Source organism: Camelus bactrianus, chromosome 4, assembly GCF_048773025.1.
Source record: "Camelus bactrianus isolate YW-2024 breed Bactrian camel chromosome 4, ASM4877302v1, whole genome shotgun sequence".
NCBI lineage: Eukaryota > Metazoa > Chordata > Mammalia > Artiodactyla > Camelidae > Camelus > Camelus bactrianus.
Window position 1 is genome coordinate 37,011,042 of NC_133542.1, and position 15,487 is coordinate 37,026,528.

The 15,487-nt window shown below is 36.5% G+C and overlaps 1 protein-coding gene across 3 annotated transcripts in view; it reads right to left on the reverse strand.

Moving 5' to 3' along the window:
- The window catches only part of ABHD17B (abhydrolase domain containing 17B, depalmitoylase), a 40,852-nt gene extending 25,450 nt beyond the window's left edge, over nucleotides 1-15,402 (reverse strand). The window contains exon 1 of one of the 3 annotated variants that reach the window (XM_074361699.1): nucleotides 14,636-15,402. The gene's annotated coding sequence lies outside the window, so the exon portion shown is untranslated. The remainder of the gene's footprint in view (nucleotides 1-14,635) is intronic. The other 2 variants (XM_074361695.1, XM_074361698.1) reach the window with 2 other exon arrangements.
- Between the last annotated feature and the right edge of the window lie 85 nt (nucleotides 15,403-15,487).

Below are 15,487 nucleotides of genomic sequence, written 5' to 3' on the forward strand. Positions count from 1 at the left end.
ATATGTTGAACATGAAAATTATACTAGTAGAGTATTTTAAAAATTTAAATTCCTAAAATAAAACATTTCAATTTTTCAAGAAATTTAAATTTAAATACATACTCTGCAAACTCTCTAAACTTCAGGATTTTCAGACATTTTGTATCTGTAGTGCTCAGTGAATCATGACTGAAAAAGTAAATTCCAGTCTATATAGATTATTAAAAAATATCTTCTAGAAGCATGGAAATGTATATGAAGGACCCATGAAGTTCTATCTCAAAAGAAGCCAGACTTACTGGGCTCAAAAATGTTTTTTCTTTATTGCACAATTAATCAACTGAACCACTCTGTAAATTACCAACGATTTACTAACCACAAGGACATGCCTGTCCTTATTGTTCTGAACTGTATGTTGACAGTATGTAGTCAACATTCAAGTATACCTACTTCTAGCAATGGCTGCCACACAGCAGTCACTCAAAAGCCAATGACAGCTGAGCTGAAGTTTGTAAAACAAAATAAATCAAGCTGACATTGAGAAATCTAAATCTGCAGGTATGATATTTTGCTAGGTTATGAAAGCCAAGCTAGTGTTTGTTTATCAAAATACTTATATAGCTAGATCTTACTGTAAAAGCTTCATAAATAATCCTCATAACAACCCTATGAAAGAGATGCCATTATTCTCCCCATCCACCAATCCAATTTACAGAGTTTGGTCCCCACCATGATCACCTGAGAGAAGCTAAGGTTCATATTTAGCAGTTTGATCCAGAGTCCATGCTTTTAATCACTGAGTTAAGATGAGTGTGTGGGAATGAAATGTTTTGCTGCAGTGTGAACATGTAGAGAGTATAATGAGCCCAGCGGAGAAATAAAAAAGAGTGAAAGACCCTCTCATTTCATACACAAAAACAAATCAAAACCAAACCAAATAAAATTTTAAAATCTAAGATTACATGAAAAAAATAAAGTTTTGTTGTTCAAGATATGAGAATATGTACCTGGGGCAAGAAGGAAGGAAATGCTCTTGGCCACCAGATGGCAATAGGTAAATAAAACATGGACTGGCATTTATAAATTCACTGCTTTGTTGTTCTCTTCTGAAGATTCAAAAGTCACTATTTTAAAAAGGCAAATTTTCCTTGTTACATCAAAGAAAGAGATATATTTCAGCAGTCTTCACATCTGTAAGGATTCTAGGAAGTCTTTGGAAGTATGCTTCAGTATTGTCTAACTTCTACTTCTTAAAATGTACCTGAAATGGACCATCAAACTGCTCTCAAAGGTGGCATCAGTTTACAATAACACCTACACTACCACCCCATGGGGATTTGTCATTTGAATTAACTTTGATACTTGATACTCTGTTGGGATGTTGGTGAGCAGCACTGAATCTAGAAATCAACTTGGGAAGAACTAAAATCTTCCCCAATTGATTTGGGAATAGTATTGTACTCCTGTATTCTCTATTTATTTATATCTTTTAAAAAATACCATTTTCTAATTCTTTGTTAATGTATAGAAAAGCAATACATTTTTGTGTACTCAGTATACAACAATAAGTAAGGGACATTTCTTAATGCCCAGGTTGAGGACACATCTCCAGGCCAGGAATAACTCACTACCAGAATTGTAATCTGGATTGTGTGCAGTGCCAAAAAGGGAAAATAGAAATTTAAAGTCAGGAGTACAAAGAAGAAATTCCTGCCCAGAGCTGAGGATATTAATCACATAGAAGTGAAGTTTGGGACAGAATGAGCTGTGACAGAATCAAAGTATTGATTCCTTTGAATATGAGTAAATTAATCATATTGATGAATTTATATGTAAATGAATAAATATGTAACTGAAATCTTAACTCAAGTACTATGACAGGATTTTTGAGAAGAGTTTTCAGGTCACTCTTACTAAATATTTTGGATCATCTTTCTAAAAACTTTGTATATGGTTTCAGGGTTCAGAGAATCACACATATCTTTAATAGTGCCATTGCTATCTGAGGTAATTTTCAGGTTTGAGCCTAGGCTCATAGCACATTAACTGATTTTGCATGGAATTAATTAAAAAGTACCTCACTCAGGACCATCCTGATAAGGGTTTGTCCAATGTCAATTCTTGAGAGCAATATACCATATTATGTTAATGCTGATACATTGCTGTTTTTGGGTAGAAGATGTTAATAAGAAAAAATTCTACGCATTAGAACACTGACAAGGTGGCATTACAGAAACTGAAGAGCTTGACATATTCTTCAAATTGAAAATGGAAATGGTCCAAATTCGCATGTAGGTATTAAACATCACGTTCTCAAAATAGGCTCTTCCACTAGACCAGCTCTAAGATTTAACCCCTTAGAAATGTTTATTTGGTGCAGGAGTGAAATTTAGGTTATTTAAATTAAGTCAGTTTTACCCTATCACTTATTTAATAAAACAGTATAGAAGTGAAACATATAAATCTGTTTAAGCATGTAAGAAAAAACAAAACCACACGGCTTCACCGTGAATCAGAGTACAATTTCAAGTGTTTCTAAGGATATTATTTTGAAAGAGGAACCACAGAACTGTATTGATAAGAGGAATCTATCAATCCCTTCTCCATATATAATACTTTTATAGAAGGGACTGGGGGAATTACAGCACTTATGCAGCCTCCATATAAGTATCATACTCCTTAACAAGTATCATTACCTCTCTACATAGACTTGTGTAACAAGTCAATCGGTCCTTAACTAAAATGGCCTTCAGTTTATCAGCATAAACTGCCATGTCCATAACTTCCTTTTCCTCTTGGTTACCAGCTGCTTTTCCTTAGCTATACTCACTCACCTGTAAGTAAAGGCCTGAAGAAATACCACCACTCCCAGAAAATGTGTAACAAACACTCATCACTGTTACTTGTGCTTTTAATACCTTTCTCAGCCTCAACAAATCAGCATTTTGCCAACATTTCTTCAAACATGGAAATTTTACCTTCTGTGCACATTTTCTTCAGGAGTGCATGACAAGAACTAGAATAACTATTTCAAAGAAGAAAGATTTAAATGCCTAGTTAAAGAAAATAAGAAAAACATATTCAACAGACTGAGTCAGTTTTAATTCTTTAAGACCTCAGGCAAGTCATTTAACTGCTATGCTTCCTCATTTGAAAATTATAAGGTAATTGGCCTAATGTTTATCCAAGCCTCTTTTAATTCTAAAATTCATGTACTCATTTATAAATTGGCTGTCCATATTTTAAATGTATTATAATAAATGAATTAATATATATTTATTATAATAAATTAATGCTCTGCAGGGTCTTTTCATCTTATAAATAATTAAGTGCTATATAATGCAGGGTAGACTTCAAGCTTCAGGAATCAGGCAAACGTAGGTATCAATACTTAGGAAAGACTTTGAAGAAGTTAGAACTTGGCAGTTTCAAAAGCAAAGGGAAAAAACCATCCAGGCTAAGAGAAACGTGAAAGTATGATAGTTGAGAAAGAACTACAGCAAAGAACTAAAGCCTAGTGAAAAGGAAGAAAACAACTGGGGAATGGGGTGGATTAGATAAATGAGAAATTTAAAAACAAATCTCTGTTCAACAATGCATAGAAAACCACAGTAGGCTCTTTACAAATGGAATACAGAAGATGTGGTCATTCAGGCAACTGCATATAAACTGATTGGATTTATATTAGAATGATAGTACTGATGATTTCAGAGCACAGTAACTTGGTAACTGGTGTACTATTTGAAGAATTTATTTAAATTTTAATACTTCAAGTTTAAGATTTTTCAAAAACAAACCTCAAACAGGCACATCCCTTAACCTGCTACATGGAGGTATACCAAACACACCTTATTAAGAAAGTAGATAATTAACAAATGGCTATACATTGTAAAATGTATAAACCACATCCTTTAATTAAATATTCCCACTTGACTACATTTAAACTATTGTAATTGTTTCTCTAAATTAGTACCATATATAACTTTCTATCATATAAAATAAAGGTAATCTTGATTTAATGGATGTTTTAGTTAATAAAAATTTTGTCTTAACTTCTCTTATTGAAGAGGCAAGTATCAAATATATACTGCAGACTTTTTTGGTTTTCTTTTGGTGATAATTTCTAGAATAGGTCTGAAAAGTATCTTGGCCAAAGCTGATAGAGAACAACGATGTTTCTGCACTGTATGCCAAGTACTGCAAATGGAGAAGAGTGGGATGGAAGGAAAGGGAAACAGAAGCTTGCAAAAAACAGTTGAGGCAAATCCTCGATACCAGATTTGAGAAGAATCTGATACCTAGTTTTAGATATGTGTCTAATGTATCTCTGGTGTAAATACTTGTTTGGGAGGAGGGAAAAAGCAAGTATTAAAGATGAGTGATCCACTCATCTTTCCAAATGTCATCAATTGGGTTACTAAACAAATATCATCTTAGGCATGAAATATTAATCTCATCTAATTTTTGGCATTGCATACAATTTTTACCTTTTAAAGATGTCTTATTTCACATTATATACACCTCATTTTTATAAAATAAAGGAATGGCAGAAATAGCAGCTCAGGAGTTAGGAAACACAGGTTCTAGATATAATAATTCTATTTAAATGAGTTCTTACACTCTGCAACTGTCTTGATTTTAATGTGAGAAGATTCAACTATAAGATCTAGAGCTTTTCCAGCAAGAATATTTTTTTATGCAAAATCCTCACTCTCTTCTGTAATCTGCCTGGATTTTGGAGGGCATCATATCCTATGTTCACATTGTTGTTCTTTATATAACTAGGTATGGTTCCTTTCCTCTCCATGCCCCTACAGAGGAAGAAATGTGATTGTATATTCTATTTAAAATTCCAAGCCTATAAAAATAGCTTCTAAATTTGACATTGCTAAAGAGAACAAAAAAAGTAAAACCTGTGGGAACACTAGTGAAATCAAATCAAAATAGTACCAAATAGCAGGTAGTTTTCAATGACCTCAGTATCTTATAGTCTGAATGCTAGAGAGTTCAACTGGGAAAAGTCAGTCAATTTCTGTCACTTGTAATTGTAGATGAGAAAACAAGCAACTTCTTTGATTTTTAATCAGGTTACCTTTTTACCCTTTCCCCTGGCTTTTACAAACAAAAGGACCGACCAGGGTTATGGAGAATAAGTAAGACAAGAAAAGGAACAACTCAGAATGTGTGAGTAAACAAACAAATGGAAAAATATTTGAGACTAAGTGTGAATTTCTTACACTCATATGTTCTCCTAATCTACAATTTCTTTTCTACATAGCCTACAAGGGAATCTACTTAAGAACTCCTTGACAGCTCCCCTCTGTACTTGTAATAAAATCTACCTTCTTTACAGGCCCTTATTAAAGGTCTTGTGTGATCTGGCCTTTGTTCACCCCTCCAAACAATCTTGATACTCTCCCCTCTCACCTCTATGGTTGCAGTCTCCTCTACCCTCTTTCAGTTCCTAGAAAGCATGGTAGCTATTTCCACATCCAGATTTGCACACATGCGTTGTTTGCTCCCTCTCTGACTTCTCACTATTCTAGTCTTAAATGCCACTTTTCCCCTGAGACCTTGTAAACGTCTAATCCAGATTGTTATTCTTTCTCATAGCACCCAGTTCCCCTTTACAAATGAAAAATGTGATCCCTGCCATGTGTGCTTACTTGATTAATGCCTAAGTCTTTACTATGAGGTCAGGGACCACGTGCACTTTCTTTAGCAGTTTATAGGCAGCACCTGATCAATAATAACCTACTAACTAAATGAAGAGATAAAGAGTAAAGAAAATAAGAACTTGTAGTTATACCCAAGACCTGACAGAATATAAACCGAGATAATGCTAAATATAATAGGTTTTGTTTTGCTGTTTTGAACCAGGATTCACAACAGCAGTGAATATAATTTATGGCTTGAATCTTTCTGGAAACCATAATTAACAAATTGTGTTTCTATTTATATTGCACTCTATGCATTAAATAAACACCTTCTGACATACTTAAAATCCCTGAGAAGCAGTTAAATAAACAGGCCAGTAAGTTAAGGATAATTATCACATGTACAATTTACTAATTTGCCAACTGGAGATGTTTTAGCTGGCTAATATCTATTAACTAACTGCAACAGCAAATTCCACTTCCTGATTCTAAAGCTACAATACTGTATTTTTATATGTTAAGTTATAACATGAGTGTCCTTTGATAAGGCTATAAAATCCTTTTTTTAAAGGATTTTTAAAAGTTATTTGGATGGTGGTTAAAAAAAAAAAAAAGTTAAAATGCTTCCCAGTTGATTACTTTGGGAGCCATTTTTGAGAGCATAGTACTCACAAATTATGCTGAAGAGTTAATTTTAATTTTATATTGGCAAAAGCTGAACATCATCTTTTATATTGGTAAAAGCTGAAATTTGACTGAATTTCTTTTGGGATGGAAAGCATGGTCATGGGAAGGATTTACATTCTTGAAGCATTTACTTTTAAAAGATTTGGGTATTTAAAATAAATGAGTGATTGGCTCCAGTAGCTTCCAGGTGCAGCATAATGTCCCTAACTGATATCAATCAATCAGAGCCCCACTGTAGGCCCCTAAACATTGATTCCCCCTCTCCCCATCCCTGTATTACTCTTAATTACTTTCCAGTGCCATCCTAGGCAGAAGCAGAACTTCAGAATTAAAGAACACAGAACTTAGCTCAGTTCTTCACTTTGGCAGCAACCGTAAAAAATGAGTTACACGTGTTGATTAAAGATACACTGTTATAGTTGATTGGGCAATATTTACACTTCTATAAGCAAATGACTTTATGCATACAGGATAATATTCCCAAAGTGGGTCAAGGTAGGGTAGAAAGCAATGGCACAAAATACTGAGAGCAATTTGATTTTCTTTTCTCTGGAAGTATTTAGATTTTACAATGGCTTTCAGCAATTTAAAAAATAAGCCATAAACAAAACTGAGAAGTATCTAATAAATTTACAAAAGGAAACAGTCTGTGAATTAATGCTATGAATTTCTCTCAGTTGCTTCAGTTTATCAGTCATTTTATTAATTTCTTAGAAGTTTGATAATGAAAACCCTTACAAATCAATTTGCAAAACAAATTACAAAAGCAGTTTCTAATATGGAGGAAATATTTAGTTTTCTTGAACACAATAAAATGTTCAGCTATAATAACTTAAGTTTGTTATAAAATGGTTAACAATGTACTATACTTTTGTATATAAAGTTGTTATTTCATGAGTCATGAAATAAAGTTGTCATTTCTTGGCATGAGTGGTTTGAGGCCTGGTACTTGACCACAAAAATTTTTTTTACCATTCTTCAGCAAAATGAGAAAGCTAAGGACAAAAGTAGAAGGTTTAATAAATTTAAAATTTGCCTTCTATTTGGAGATTATATCCTTTCTATGTTTTTTAACATTAAAATATGTCTTTTTTGTGAAAAATGAAACTTTTGTCAAAAACTGAAAAATGGTAGTAGATACTAAGTTTTTTTGGAAGTGATTGTACTGGGCAAAACTTAAATTGGTACCCTCTTATTCTTCTTCCCCCTTTTTGGAAATTTGATTGGTCCCCTCTAAATTAAAAGTTTTAGAACTACCTGGCTTTGAAACTAAATATAAATGCAATCAAATCACAGCTTAGTTACCTTCTGCTTTGTGTGGCTTTAGACAGATTACTTCTCTGAGCCTCAATCTTATCTATAAACCCTGCAGAGTTACAGGAAATGTTAAATGAGACATCTAAATTCCTGCCATAGTAGATGCAGAAAAAGATGTTCTTGTTTACTTGGAACAGGCAGGCACATATTTGATAATCTCTTTTTGGACCCTAGGAATCAATTAAATACTGATTGCATTTCCACTCCGAAGTAGTGTCACTCCCTCATGACCTCTACACATTCCTCCACACATATTCTTAGAGGGTTCCAATGCCTCTACCGTCTTCAGAAACTGCCTAATCAGTTGTTCTCTCCGTATGTTTCCTGTACCTTCAGCCTCTCCGGAATTCTTCTGGTTCATCTCTACTGTATTCACAAATCTTCTCTTAAAGACAAAAAAAATGTGTATCTATATTTAAGATTCTCTGAGTATCCTTCAGAGTCAAACTTCTTTACTTCTCATTTTCCTCTTATTTTTGTTTAATTCACCCAAACCCATGGCTTTAACTCCCATTTACTTACACACTAGTGATGCCTAATCTGAAAATCTAAATCTCTAGCACAGACCTCTCCCCTTAAGCTACAGGCCCTGAATATCACCATATGTATTTTTCCTTCTTCCTCCAGCTCCCTCTCTTCATGCCTCTCATTCAGTCAAGGCCTAACTCCTATGTATCTCCCTACCACCTCAGCTACATCTTAGCTCAACCACTTTTCATGCACTGCTATAAATGTTATACATAATGTTATATATTATATATGTTATATATAAAATTATAAAATAAATAAATTATAAAGTCAATATCCATCTCATACTCCTCCACAATGTTGCCAGGTGATTTCATTTTTTTGTTTAAAATCTTTCAGTGGGTCTTAAGGCCCTTTTGGATAAATCTAAATTCCTTAGTATGCATACATATGATTCCCCCATCCTCTCTGCTTCCTGGTCTTTAGCCTTATTTCTGAGCACTTCCCTATCCATTCACTCTACTGAACATACTGTTCCTCAATAAGAGACACAGTTCTTTCCCGCTTTGTGCATACTGTTCCTTCTGTTGCTAAAAATCTTCCCCAATTTGCCACTCGCCTACAAACAAATGAAACTCTGTGTTTGTGTTTTTAAAGCCGATATAGATAATCTCTTTGGTGCAACTTTTTTGTGTGTGCATACACATGTATTATGTCATGAAGCAAAACGTCTTTATTATAGATTCTAACAAAAAATTGAAAGCCATTACCCTAGGGAATTCTATCAGAATGTCCTCAATGTATAAGTTTTTAAAATCATCCTCACTCCATTTAATATGCAGAGAGTAATTTTTACTTTTAGGGGTGGAGATTGCAAAGCTAGAGTGTAAAAAATTATCAGTATACCAAGTAGGATACAAATCAGATACAAAAAAAAAATTGAGGTCACAGTCTGCAGACAGCATTTGCGGCGGTGGGGGGGAGTTTATTACAGGAATTATTTCAATTGATTTTAATTTTCAAAACACATTTAAGAATAATCTAAATTCAGAAGCCAAGTAAGTTTACTGCAATTGATAAACTGATAATGTCTTCTATTTTCGTTCCTGGAGGCACTTGCTTTTACACTTGAGGTTTGTTGGGATTGGAATGGAGACTTGCCTACACCAAGTTAATGAGGTTATTTTAACCCTCCTTTTTTAATCATCCTGACCTACATCAAGAATATACTTATTCTCTTAATCCTACTCTTTTACTGTGACTATACTCTAAAAATAAACCTTAGTTAAAGCCAAGGAATTTCTTTAGCAGTACGCATTTTTAAGGATAAAGACCCTTAGTCGTATTGCCTTCAGTATCACCTCAGACACGGTGAGAAGCTTCATGGGGGAAAACTGCAAATAAAGTCATAACTAAAGTATTGTTTACATCCTAATGATTTTCCAAAGGCCACTGATCCAACAATGTAACACAAGCTATATATTTTTGCTTTTGCGCTTTAAAGAGAGTCAATGTAGGAATATTGTAGAAAGGGAAAAAGAAAGGAGCATAAAGAAAATATAACCAAATATACTCAGATTTGGCCCACATTCTCCTCGATTTTCTGTGTAACTCTATGCCATCTAGCAATTTCAATTCCTTCAAGGACAAGATGATACACATCCACTACCTCCATCACAAAGATTGTATGTAATGATTAATAAGCTAATGTCTGTAATACAATTTGAAGCTCTAGTACAGACACTGTAAATATAAAACACTTCACAACAAACCTGCATGAAATGACTTTCAAATTAAAAAGGTTTAAAGGAAGTTTTAAAATGATTATATGCTAATGAAATGTATCACTATACTGGTTCTTTCCTTTGGCATTTCACAAGGGTAAGGTGAGATAAAATTTATCAGCTAATGACAGAGGTTATTATACGCTGTGACAAATGCTATAAAATAGAGTGCCATGTGAGAACAGGGATAAGATGGGGGAGATGAGCTTTCTGTTGTTATCTCCTTTAATCTTAATAATATGTTTTTCAGGTTATCATCCTTTTGCACATGAGGAAATCAAGGCTTCAGGTATGTTAAGTCAATTAACTTATTCAAGTTCACACAACTTAAATGGGAGAGCCAGGAACACAGTTATAATCTACTATATCACTATAATTTCCTAAGAACACATTAACATAAAAAATAGCAATTTCAGTATAAAGGGTAGTCATTTTCACTTAGTAAATCTAGATTCCTAAACACTCCACTATATAAAAATAGCTCATGTGTACTTAATATGTAAATGCAAAAAAGTAAAACTTTTAAAAGAAATTATAACAGAATCTTTATAATTTCAGGATAGAGAAGACTTCCTCTAAAGAAAAAAAAGCACAATCAAGTAAGAATAAATTTGACATTAAAGTTAAGAACATCTAGTCATCAAAAGACACCAAATTTAAAGTGAAAAGGCATGCTAAAGACTAGAAGATATTTGTAAAGCCTACTAAGTGTTGTTATCCAGAATACATAAAAAGCATTTACAAATCAGTAAGAAAAACAATTCCACAGAAAACCAGAATAAGTAATTCATAGGGAAAAACCATGAATGACTAGAAAATAAATCAGAGAGTTCTCAACTTACACACTAACTGGGGAGATACAAATAAAAACTACAATGAGGTACTGTTTCTTACTCCTCAGAATGGCAAAACTTAAGTCGAAAGTATTTGGAAAGTGGGAAAATAGACCCTCTCACGCATTACTGACAACAAACACCCTGGAGAGAAAACCGGTAGCTATTTAATGAAATTGAAGAAGCAACAGCCACCTTCTGTTCTAGCAATCTACTACTAGATTTATATCCCAGGTCAGTCTTTCTCAGTGACGTCTTTTTAGTTGTTGTAATGAATGAGGGGAACTACTGAATAGATGTCAGGGACAGGAGGCACTCTTGATGCATAAAGATAATGCTGCCCCATGTCCCATGACTTTAGAACAGGGGAAAAATAAAGTCAGATATTAATAAACAGAACCTAAAGTATATTTGTCTTGTTTTAACATAGATAAAAGATTTTAAAGAATGCAACCCCTCTGTAAAGAGAGCAGATTCCACTTTTATTTTTGTTCAAACTTTACGAAAGTTATTAGTTATTTCAGAAACTTCTTTATCAACATCAGTGCTTCTATTGATATTTGAATGCCAATTCAACACACCTGCTTAATCTGCATTATTAGGCGTCCTACTCATGGTGATACTATTACTGTGAAGTACCTGACTACTGTTTCTTCTAGCAGTGCTTCTTAGACTGTAATGTGCACTCAAATCACCCAGGAATTTTGTTAATATTCAGCATCTGAGTCACTAGGGTAGGGAGGGCTAGAGGTTCTGATTTCCAACAAGCTCTCAGAATTCTGATGTCACTGGTCTACTACCACACTTGGTAGGCAAGATCACAGGGTGGTTGAGCCTAAGCATTTACAAAGTGAAATATACTATTTTGTTATAAGTTACTTCTTTATTTTAGTAAGGGTATTACTTTATTTAAAATATGAATGTAAGTTTATTATTATGAATTTCATTCTAGGACAGTATTGAGGAAGTTGTAAAATATTTCTGTAAAAATGGAATACAGAGTCAAGAACTGCTACCCTAAAGGAAGTCTTGCATACATACCTAAGTAAACATAAACAAGAATATTCCCTATGCACTGTTTAATAAGTAAACAATTGTAAACAAATAAAATCATCAACAGAAACTTGATATAGTCCCAGAATGGAACACATACAATATGACAGTAAAAATAAACTAGCATTACCTGAATAAACATAGATGAATTTTGGCATGTTGAATGAAGAAAGCAAGCTACAGATACAAAATTTACATTTAAAGTCTTAAAACAATCAAAGAAAAACTATATAAATGTTCATGAATATAAAAGAACAAATACTATCACAACATGGATAGGAAGGATGCCTGTCAATTTCAGTTTGTGGGTGGGGAAAAGAGGGAGCAGGATTTAACAGGGGTACTAACTACAGAGCAAACTTTGTTTTGTAGTTCTATTTTTTCAGCTGGGTAATGGGTGCATGGATATTCATTATATTGTGTGTTACCAATACTTATTATTTCTCATTTCACCAGAACTGGTCAAAACTGTTGGGCCTAGATAGGTGTTTGGAGAACACTGCTCCAAAGCAAAAGATTCAGGACTAGAAGTCAGAAGACCCAGAATCAAGTCTCAATTCTGCTTCTTACAAATTGTGTAGCTTCAGGTAATTCAAATAATTAACTTCTCTACGCTTTCTTTATTTCATCTGTAATGAAGTCATAAAACATCACTTTTCCTAGCCAACTCACAAGGCTGGGTTTGAGAGGCATATTTATATGTGATAAATTTTTTAACAGGGTAGGAGAGGTAGCAGTAATTTTTGAGAATAGCAAAATCTTGGAGATATAAGAAATAAAATCTATCAGTAAATAAACCAAGTCAATTTGTCACATTATTTTCTTGGCATCACTGCTTCTCAAGATACAACACCAAGTTATATTTTCTTCTTAACGTGGAAGAAATTTTGAGTTTATCAATTCCTAAATGATGGCATATGGATAGACATTCTCCCTATTATGTTTCTTCATGCTAATTCTTCACCAAGGAACTGAAATTCATAACACCAAAACAAGAGAACTGCATTTAAAAGTACTTATTTAATTAAAGCAATCAATGTCACATAACCAGAGCACTGCTGGTTCTCACTGCCCTTTCTGTGTAAGTGAGCAGGTGGCACATTTTTATTAGCCCTTTGTTACAGATGGAGAAACTGACTCAGATGTGGTATAGCTTGCCTGGAGTTGTAGACCAATTCAGTGACAAAATTTGGAACAGACACTAATTGCCTAGTTCTGTGTTCATTTAACTACAAACTATCATTTTGCCATGATGCTTTATGGTAATTCTGTTTGCCACAGGAAATAGAAAATTCTTTGTCAGATGTCATTTCATACACATTTCAAAATGGGCAAAGATACTCAAGAAGCAAGCCACTAATCAATTACAGTACTGCACAGCGAGGGACAAAATTAAAACTGCCTAGCCTGCTAAAAATCTAATCCTATCCTTGCCAATTAACCTTATTAATACCAGAGTAGAAGAAAAGAGAGGTCAAAATATGGGTGAGGGTGCTATTCATTTCCTCCTGGATCTCAAGTATTATAGCAACTATTACACAACAGGGACCTTATTTCTTTTATAAGTTGAAACATGACTATCTCCACTGCTCTTTAAGTAAGCCACCACCCCAACTCCCAAAATAACAATTTACCAACAAGTAAAAAATTGGACTTCCAAATTAGAACACTGACAATTATGATCACTATCAAAATATTAGCATATAAGCATATAATATGATTATATGCTATAAACATATTAAAAGACAAACTCAGTATAGAGAAAAGTTCATTTTATTGTAAATCTTTTTAATGTAAACAAATACTATCACAACATGTATACGCGTACCTGTCTTTTTACTCAGACTCATTAGGCAGTTTTAAATGCTGACACAAGATCTCCAAAATTCTTTTTATTAACTGGAGCCATAAAAGTGAATTATCTTGCAGGTCAAGTATTATATATTACAAAAAAGTATTAAACATGAATATCTTTTCATAACCTAATAGCCCAAATTTAAAGGTCACCCTCCATGTATTCCGTTATTCATCCTTTTGCTTAACAAATCCACCTCACACTGACTTAAGGCACCGCTTAAGAAAAGTTGTGACCTGGCACTGTAAGAAATCCCACCATGGATCAAAGCTTTCAACATTTTAAAAAAAGAAGCCAAGGTTAAACTCTCTTTACAAAAATCCCCCATAACAGTACAATCTAACTTAACAGAACTTTCCGTTTCAGGGTTAAAAAAAAAAAATCCAAAATAAACCTCTGATTTTTCAATTGGAAAACAATTCCTAATCTACCCTAAGGTTCGAAAACAGGTAAGAGTAAATTTCAACCGTATAAAGAAAAAAGTCTATGACGGCCGGACCAGAACACACAAATCACCAGGCTCGCGGTAGACTGGATCTAAAATCGAGGCTGGCACACACGAGGACACTCAGGAGAAAGCTCTCAGGCATCGCGAATCTCACAGCGAGCCAGGGAGAGGAATGTGAACGTGGCCCCATCCTTCGGTCCACAAGGAGAACAGCAAAGGAAGTGAAAATGAGACCCTTCTCTGCAAGGAGGACCGAAGAGCTCCCCGAGTCCGTCTCCCGCCCCCAGACTCCCGCAACCTCACCCACAGCAAGGACTTTCCTGCCTCTCCCCGGCACCGAACCAGCAGAGAATCTCCACAAAACCCCAGATCCGATCAGGAGTGGCTTCCCCGCCTTTCTCCGGCGCCGAGAGGGATCCCAGTCGCCAACAACAAAGACGCCTCCCGCTCCCCTCCCCCCGCCCGGCCCGGGCTCTTCCCTCCCGCGCTGCGGCTCCCGGCCTAACCCCCTCCCCGAACGCGGCCGCAGCGCGGGCCCCCGCGGCCCCACGCACCTGCACCTGAGGGCCTCAGCCAAGGCGTCAGGCTGAAAGGGCCAGGAAGGAACCTCTGCCGCCGCGCTGTCCTCTACAAGGCGTGATCCGCGCTGCCGCCGCCGCCGCCAGACTCTCCCGGCCTGCGGGCGGGCCCGGCCGAGGAGGTGGGGACGAGGGCTGCAGCCCCAGCGCCGGGACAAGGAAGGACAGCGGCGCCCGAGGGGGCCGGCTTGAGCTCCCGAGTCTCGTCTCGCGCCGGCCCTGCTCCTCCACACGGGTTCGCGTTCTGCTGACTAACGGCCCCGGCGCGAGGCGCTGGAGCGGCCGCCTCCGCCGCCGCCGCCGGCTGCTGTCGGGCCTCACGTCCCGCGCGGCCGTGGTCGCAGCTGCCGCCGCCGCCGCCGCCGCCGCCGCCTCCCTTCCTGGCACTGCAGACACCACCCAGACCCAGCCAGGTCTTTCTTCTCTTTAATCCTTTCTTTGCTCCTCTTCAGCCTAACAGATGCGGAGCTCGCTCTCGTGGCAGGAGGGAGGCTGGAAGAGAACCCAGGGGCGAGCACAGCGCTCGCTAAGCTAAGAGTTGGTCACTGACTGGAGGAAGGTGCCAAACCTGACCCGGGTTCTAGCCTGAGAGCGGGCCGGGGGAGGGACGCGTTCAGCTTAGCCCGATTTCCACCAATCACAAACCACCCCGAGGAGCCAAGCGCCTGGAGAGGCTGAGCTAAATCGGCAGGAGGCGGGGATTGCGGAAAAGAAGAGCCAGTAGAAGCAAAGCTTCCCCGCCCCTCCGCTTTGATGGACTGTCACATTCGGACCAATGGGGAAATTCTCGCTTCAAAGAAAGCAGGATTTACTCGCGAAGTTTGAGAG